At 41.1% G+C, this 8,965-nt stretch overlaps 1 protein-coding gene across 1 annotated transcript in view; it reads right to left on the minus strand.

Moving 5' to 3' along the window:
* Nucleotides 1-3,040, minus strand: part of Grap2 (GRB2 related adaptor protein 2) — a 77,166-nt gene extending 74,126 nt beyond the window's left edge. The window contains exon 1 of the mRNA XM_008851214.3: nt 2,829-3,040. The gene's annotated coding sequence lies outside the window, so the exon portion shown is untranslated. The remainder of the gene's footprint in view (nt 1-2,828) is intronic.
* Between the last annotated feature and the right edge of the window lie 5,925 nt (nt 3,041-8,965).

Here is an 8,965-nt window from a genome sequence, read left to right on the forward strand (position 1 = left end):
TCCACAACTTACAAGTAATTCAGAAAGAAATACATATAGCTAGATAGAGAAAATATGACAAAATTTCTGTTACTGAATCTCCATGGGGAATATAGAAGTATTCATTGTCCAACATTTCAAGTGCTCTTTAAATTTGTGCTTTTTGGTTTCTGAAACAGGGTCTTGCTATGTTGATACTAGGTGGAACTCACTGTGTAGAACAGGCTGGCCTTGAGCTTGTACTGATCCTCCTTCCTCTGCCTCCCAAGTGCTGGGATTACAGGTATGTGCCACCACCTAGCTTTGATCTGTATACCTCATTCACTTTCTTTATATCTAACATCTTTGAAGAGCATGTAAGGTTTTTATTACCATTCTGTATATTATGGGAGTTTCATGAAATTCTCTTAAGCTTTGGACAATGTATGCGTACTTAAAAACTACCCTGAAGCATTTACTGAATTTCTATTGGTTCAAGTCTATTGAAACCCAGTGTGAACATTGTCAGAGAATTCAGCACCCTAGCACTGAGTATGGCACAAGTACGGGCACAAAGCAGATGTTCAATAAATGTTTGTGAAATGCTTGTTAAAAGAAGCTGTGTTTTCTTGAAAATTGTCAAATGGCATAAAAATACAGTAACGAACAAAGAAAAATAGAGACTCGTGTGTCTCCTTTACAGACAGAGATGTGCTGGGCGAACACTTCAGTTGGACAACGTGGGGATCAGTCCACTCCATCCTTTGATTCAAATATCTAAGCTCATGATTATTCGTGAACATTTTTTACTTCTTAATTTTTTTACATTTATTTATTGTGGTGTGTGTGTGTGTGTGTGTGTGTGTGTGTGTGTGTACTATGTGCCATTGCACATGTGTAGAAATTAGAGAACAGCATGAAGGAATCAGTTCTCTCTTTCCACTGTGTGAGTCCTGGAGATCAAACTCAGGTCATCAGGCATGGTAGCAGGTGCTTTATCCACTGAGTCATCTGGTTGACCTCCTTGAACAACTTTTGAGCTTGTTTCATGGGATGCAGGCATGAAGATTCTGTCCCTTGAATCAGTCTAACAGCAACTGTTACTTAGTTAAGAAACCCTGATGGAATCACACTTAATGACATATTTGTGAACAATTACAGACTATTCTTGATTCAGGAAAAGAGGCAAGTTCTGCTCGAGTTCAGGCATGAGCTCTTTAAGCCACGAACACCAGCAGATGTTATTCTCTGGGAATCAATAAATATGTGGAAATTAGGATCATTGTCAGATCTTCCAGAAGGCAACAGTTCTAAAAGAGATGACTTTGGGCAGCAAGAGAGGTGCATTTTATATAGAGATGGGGAAGAAAATGATCAAAACTCAGAGAAATAATGTTATTGTCTTGCATTTTCACAGTGCCTTTTCCTGGGGTACTTGGCTTCTATATTAACTCTTTATTCTTATGATGTCCCTACGTGGTAGACATATAACAATTGAAATAAAAAAGAAGGGACTTTTTTATGAAGGCCTAAGACATGGAAGATATTCAAAAATATATTGCATTAGCAACAAGGATATTTCTTCATATTGAATAGATCCATCACCTCCTCCTCTGCTTCAGCAAAATCATTTTTAAAAAGATGAAAGCTATTACAATTTAGGAAGAATAAGATTACAGTTTACTACGTGGGAGACACTCAAGGTTGAATCTAATAGAGTAGTGATCTTCAGTGATACAGGGCTGCCTCTTTTACAAAAGAAAAAAAAAGAAAAAGCACAAAAAACCTTCCCTAAAAGGATACAAATCAGAATTTTTAAAAACTTGAAATTTAAAGGCATTCTTTATTTAGTTAAGAGTGAATTTAAAGTTTTATATATTATATTGAATTATTAAACTAAATGTTCTTTCTGAAACCAGAAATAAGAAAGAAAAAAAGAGAGAAAAAAGGGACCCACTAAAGAATGAACAGTTTACAACGAATGTACCTCCAGGGAAGATTCTTCCACTGAAATTTCCCATCCTCAGACAACACAAGCTCATGATATGTTCTCCCCATTGGATTTTTAGATCTTAAGTATGCCCTCTCTTAATTTGTCTAGGGGTGTATATTTTCAGTAATATATAAATTAAGTTACATATGCCGTATTAATAATGCCTAATCTGAGGTTCGTAGATACAGTCATTTTTTAAGTTAGTGAAAACTTGATGTAGCTTTGTGTTCCCTCCTCATGATCAGGAGCAGATGGGGACAGGAGCACAGAGCAGCTATGCTTAGACTGGACACCTAAACTCGAGAGAGTTCTGCAGATAGCACCCAACTATTAACAAAGAGGCAAAGATAGTGAAGTTTTCCTTTATTAAAAGAGCCCAAACTAGTGTTCTTTGTAAAATGAACAAATACTACCAAAGCTAGCAATTTGAGCGATCTGAGAAATTGAGCAGAAGAGAAATCCAGAGACCTCAGAGTCCTGGCTTCATTCATTGTTGCTTAGTCCTCTGCCACCTCCCATCCCCCAGTTTGGATTAAATGCTGACCGAAGTGAATGGGGGGATTTTACTTCTGTGATCCCCAACATCCAAAGTCTTCCTGAGATAGCTCTGAAATCAATTAGTAGAGGCTTGTTTGTTTTGTTTTTGCTATGAGCTGAGTAAGGACCAAGTTTTTCCAGTTCCTTTGACAGAAGTCAAATCCTACCACTACAAACATAATAACCTGGATCAAGAGACATAGGCTGATGGACTGAAGCACTAGAAGCGATATTTAGAGAGCCCATGGGACTTGCTTTAATTAGATTTGACTCATAGAGAACAGACTCACAAAAGTGCTCAAAGTCTCTAGAAGGTGTGTGCCCATGCTACGTGACATACCTGTTGGAAGTGAAGAGGTTGAGTCTATGTCTTGGCTTTGACACCGAGTTATTAGAATCCTCTCTTACAGGAAGGAAGATGAATTTGAACGTCAAAACGACTGCATTTCAGTGCACAGGTCTGCCTCGTGCTGCCTTCCGAGTGCCACGCTGAAGCAGGGTGCAAGCCCACAAATCCATCAATACAGCTTCCTCCTCCGTGCCTCTTGCTCTCCCTCCAAGCTACCCCTAGCGAGCTTGCAGTCTGTAGGCAAACCACACAGGAACTAGCAGACTCGGGGCTGCACAGTGCTGGGCGTGAACCTCAGATTATGCGGTTTTGTTTTCTTGCTGTCAGACTTGAACTGAAATGCAGGAGGTTCACTGAATCACTTTTGCTTCTTTATGTTTGGTTTCAGTTTTAACAATATCCCCCTGAATGTTCACATTCACATAAGAAAATATAATCCTAGACATGGATCATCAGTAGCATCAGTAGCAAGTTGCTATTGGCTTTTTGGAAAGCCCTCATTTTCTCTTAGTATATCCCTTAATCTAGAGAAGCATAAAGGCCACTGGAAAAAAAGTTATTTAAATTCACCCTCATCAATCACAATGTTAAAATTTCAGAGAAATTGCTTCTTAGTGGACCCAGGCCATCCAATTACTCCTAGCTCATGAGACAAATCTTGACAGAGAGAGAGAGAGAGAGAGAGAGAGAGAGAGAGAGAGAGAGAGCTCTAGCCAGTTCTATTAGCACCAAGCTCTAACCTGTCAATGACCAGGAGTTCTAACCTCAGATTTGCCACTGTCATAAGAGCAAAGACCCTTCCTTACATTCCCAGGACTTTACATTCTTTTGAGCAGTTTGGACTGAAGGATTTCTTTTTTGTTGTTTTGTTTTTTGTAACTTATCGGGCCTCCCTGTAGCCACAACTGGCCTTGAACTCACTATGTAGACCAGGCTGGCCTTGATCTCACAAGAAATCCGCTTGCCTCTGTCTCCCAAGTGCTGGGATTAAAGACGTGCGCCACCATGTTTGGTGGCTTTCCATCATTTTAAGGCTCATCCACTCCCTGAGTTTTGTCCCCCTCACCTCCCTTGGTTCTAACCCTCCACACTTCTGACTTACCCTCCCCCTACCACCACCACCTGCAGCCTGTGAAGGCCTCTTCCTTTCTGTTTGTTCTTGTGTTATGTTCAAAAAGAGACCTACTGCTACCTGCCGAGTGGCGCCTTCAGAGTTTGGAGATTGGATTGAAGATGAAGAGGGAAATTGGATGTTGTTGACATTCATCTCCATATAGTTTTCTCTATTACTCAATATGAAGTTCTAAATTGTAACATTCTTCCTTTCTGCATTGTGAGGTAGCACCCTTGACATCTCTTTGTCCCTTTAAATGATACACTTTGATGAAGATTTACTCTTTAAAACCTTTTTTTTCTTATTATAATAGCTCAACTTTTTGTTTGGTTTTGAGACAGGTTTTGGTATATAATATAGCACAGGCTAGCCTGGGATCTGCAAACCTCTTGTCTTAGCCTCTGAGTGCTGGGATTGTAGATATGCACTACCACATCTGGTTTACTCAAGATTTTTATTGAAATATAAGGAAAAATCTGGTGTAGAGTTAGAAGCTACCTTAGTCATGGTAGATGCTTAGAATACATGCTCATCAGATGAATTAAAGGAAGTAATTTATTGCTCCTAATTCCTTAGTAATGGGTTTTAAAAAATATTTTATTTGGAGGCTAGAGAGATGGCTCAGTGGTTAAGAGCACTGGCTGTTCTTACAGAGGACCCAGGTTTGATTCCCAGTACCCACATGGCAGCTAACAACCATCCATAACTCTAGTTCCAGGGGATCTGACACCCTCTTCTCACCTCCATGGGTATTGCACGACATGGGTGCATTTACATGTAGGCAATGTACTTATACAATAAAATTTAAAAAATAAAATATTTTAAAAATATTTTATTTTCTAAATTATGTGTATATGTGTATCTGTGGTTTTGTGCGTGTGAGTGCAGTACCCATGGAGGCCAGAAGAGGGCACAAGATCTCCTGGGGCTGGAGTTATAGGTGGTTGGGAGCTACCTGACATGGGTGCTGGGAACTGAATTCTGGTCCTCTGCAAAAGCAGTATGTACCATTTACTGCTGAACCATTTCTCCTAGATTTTCTTATTAATGCAAGCTTGCGTAATTTTCTTAAAACTGAGTTACTGTGAAGAGGATACCACTATTTCCTCATTACAAAGATAGAATTTTAAAGATAACATATTGCTGATTTTAAAACAGTAATATTTGCCTCAGCATTCAGCCTCTGTGATCTAAAGACTCTGCTGGGTCCCATCATTATATTACACAGCTCCATTGCCAAGTTCCAGAACTCTGGAGCCCTCTGGTTATCATCTTACTCTGCGATGGTTCCCAAGTCAATAGTCTGAAGTGGTTAAGCAGCGAATCCCTCAGCTTGCATGATGGAGGAGTGGGAGAGAAGGGAAAATGGCACTATCCAGAAACTCTTGGGGAGGGGTTCAGTTTGTACCCTAATGCAGAAGCTACTTTTCCACAGAATACTGACTCCCAGGGAGCAGAATCCCTCCTTTCTAAGTAAGGAGCAGAGCTGAAGAGCCCCAAAGAGAATTTATTTCACTAGTAAGTATTGACTGGCAGACAAAGTGCACAGCACACTGGGGGTTGGGGGAGGCCAAGCCAATTCAGTGGTTTATTTCATAACACCTCTGTAACTGACTAGTATAAAGGCAGAGACAGAGAATAAAGATCCTGATAGGAGGACGTGGGCATGTCAGTCTTCACCATCATGAGACACTCAGAAAAAATAGCAGGTAATTGGGAGGATTCAGGAACATGTGAAAGCTCACTTTATCCACAATGGAGAAAATTTCCTTTAAAACGTTACTTGCTGAAAGACATTCAGCAATTCCTCTTGAAGGGTCATCGTTGGTATCAGACCTTCTTATGTGTAATTATGCTTAACTTTATGGTAAAATATGTACTTCTGATTCAATAGTGTGCACTCAGATATCCTTTTTTCATTCATTCAGTAAATAAAGCTTGAACACCTTGTCTGTACCAGACCTGCTCTGGAGGGGCTGGGAATGCGCCAGTGAACATAACATAAACTCCTTCTCCCCATCCTACAGTCTGGTAAAGGAGGAAACAACTCCACACACCAACGAAGTCAGCTGATGGATATCTGGTGGGGGGTGGTTCTTGCATGAATACAGACTACAGCTGCAGAGCCTTAGGATAGGAACTTGCTTGCCACAGTGAGTGAGGTGGAGAAGGGAGCTCAGAGGTCAGAGAGGAAGCAGAACACCAGGCAGGGCCTTGCTGGCTGTGGCAAAGCCTTCAGACTTTATTCTAAGTGAGACGAGAGATTTTGAACTCAGGAGTGATGTGATCTGGCTTGAGTTTTAAATTTCATGAGGATCAACCCGTTGTGCAGAAACTAGATATTATGGACTGCGGTTCTCTGAGCTAACAGCCATTACAGTCTTAATCAGAGCAGCTGTGATTATCCACAAGAGACCTTCAAAATGTGGCTTACTGATGTTCCCTCATAGAATGAGGGGCTGGGGAGGTGCTAATATATAGTGGGTGGAAGCTTAATTGAAGGGGGAACTCCATCTATGCAGCTATGGGGAAGCTGTCATCCATTCTAGAGTGAGACTGTTCAATGAAGTAGCTGTTTTGTAAGTAACTATGCTCCTTTAAGTAACCCCTCATCCATGATCCTGTAAGCAAGCCCAATGAACACACTGGTTCACCAAGCTAGACCTGAGGGGAATGGTTACTTTGGTCAGTTGTTGGTACCTTATGTGGAGGAGGTATATATTTGTCTATGTCTCCACAGGAAAGATTCACCAACATTAGATTGTAAGAAAACAAGAGAAGCAGGGAGACTCCCCAGGAGGAAGAGACTATAGCAGTCTGAGCAAGAGGTGACGGTGGCTTAGAACAGTGCAGTAGAGGTGATGGGGAGTGGTTGGACTCTCATTATAGAGGGTGATAATAAAGCTAAGAAACAGTCAGGTGTAATGACTTACATCTGTAATACCAGTACTCAAGATGCTAAGGCAGGAGGATTACCAAGAGTTCAAAGTCAGCCTCAGCTACTGAGCTGAGCTCCAGGCCAACCTTGGTTACAGTATAAGGCATACTCTCTTTAAATAAAAAAAGTTTAGAAGTATAGGTAATATTATTGTATCATATACTGGGACGTAGTATTAATAAACCAGTCACTCAGTGTTGGTAGCCATCTTGTATTTCAACAGGAAGTAGATAGATATAGAATGTGAAATAAAAGGCAGAGGCCAAAAGGACTATAAGGCTTGCAGCCTGAGAAACTAGAACACAGATGTGTCCCTGAGATGGGAGACATTGGAGGGAGCAGGTGCAGAGGAAAGGATGGACTTTGGCTTTGAAGCTACTGAAGTTGAGATGTTGGTGGGAGATAAAATTGGGAGGTCAGAGCAGTTAGATGTTTGGAGGTCAAGGGAGAATAGGGCTGATGATGCAATCTTGAGAGTTGTGGGTGTAGAAGGGGATTTAAAGTGATGAGACTACATTATCCACTGGAAAGGGGACCTAGCTAGAGAAGACCACTTTTTGGAAAAACAGGACGCCGCCAAAGTTGAGAGACCAGAGAGCTAAGAAGCAATGAAGTGAGATGTGGTGTCCTGGAAATCAGGATCAAAGTTCACTCGCTTTCATAGAGTTGAGAAAATTGAAGGGGAACAAACAAACAATCGAGTCATTATCATAGCATGGTATTTGCAGGTAGGAAGACCCTTCACCTAAAGTCACATCCACAGGGTTGATTTCAGTGGTCTGGCCACACCCCACACTTCTGCTGAGCCCGATCAGCTCCTTCACAGCTGCTGGCCTCTCTACCCTTAGTGGGACTAACTCTTGATCTTGTGTTATTGCCTATTTCCATGCCTCTTCAATCACTTTCTATATGCTGACTACTCTCAAGTCTGCCAAGCTGGCTGCAAACCCTCTCCTTTGTTCCAGCTCTCCCCGCTCTTCTGCCTCTTGGGCATCTTCAATCCACATGATCTTCATGTTAAAAAACGTCCAAACCAGAAGTCATCATTTTTTCCTGCCAAACCTGCTTCTCGGACCATCTTTCTAATCTTGATGAACAACAACCATTTATAATCATCCAAAAAAGAAAATTGAGAACCACTGTAGAACACTGAGAATCTTCCTCATTCCTATATGGATTTGGAGTCAAGTCCAGTCACTTTTACACTTCAACATGAACAGGACAGAGTGCTACACCCTGTCCATTGCACAAGTCCTTTACCTGGAGGAAACTCTCCAGGACCCCAGAGGATATCTGAAACTCTACATGTACCAAACCTTATATGTACTATGTATTTTTTCCTATATACACAAACTTATGATAATGTTTAGTTTATAAATTAGATACAGTAAAAGATGAGCAATAATTAATAACAGTGATAATATAATGTAATTAATGTTATATGACTGTGTTCACTCTCTCCCCCCGTTCACTCCCTTTCATAGTGCTGAGGATCAAACCTCAGCATATCTCAAGGATGTGTTCCACCACTGAACTACATCCCTAATTTTTGCCTTTTTGAAACAAGTCTCCCTATGCAGTCCAGTCTAGCTTGAACTTTCTTCCTCCTCCTCTTCCTCTTCCTCCTCCTCCCCCCTCATTCTTCTTCAATTTATTTTTTTTTAATGTCTATGAGTGTTTTCCCTGCCTGTATGTAAGTGCACCTGTGGTGTGCAATGCCTGAAGAGGTCAGAGAAGGGCGTTGCAGCCCTGAACTGAAATTATAGACAGTTGTTACCTGCCTTGTGGGTACTGAGGACTGAGCCTGGGTCCCCTGCAAGAGCAGCCAGTGAGTGCTCGTAACCACCGAGCCATCTCTCCAGCCCTAGCCTTGAATTTTCACTTCTCCTGCCTCTACTTTCCTAGTGCTGGGATTATAGATGTGTATTACCAAAACCAGCTTCTCAAAATCTTATTGTACTATGTTTGCCATTTTTTTTTTATGACATAAAAGGATACAATGCTATGTGAGAAGCAAGGTGAGCAGGTGTTGTGAGCTAGCCTTAGGCTACTATACAGGGTTACTTGAACAAAGCA

Source organism: Nannospalax galili, unplaced genomic scaffold (genome assembly GCF_000622305.1).
Source record: "Nannospalax galili isolate Female #2095 unplaced genomic scaffold, S.galili_v1.0 scaffold445, whole genome shotgun sequence".
In the NCBI taxonomy this organism is placed as follows: domain Eukaryota; kingdom Metazoa; phylum Chordata; class Mammalia; order Rodentia; family Spalacidae; genus Nannospalax; species Nannospalax galili.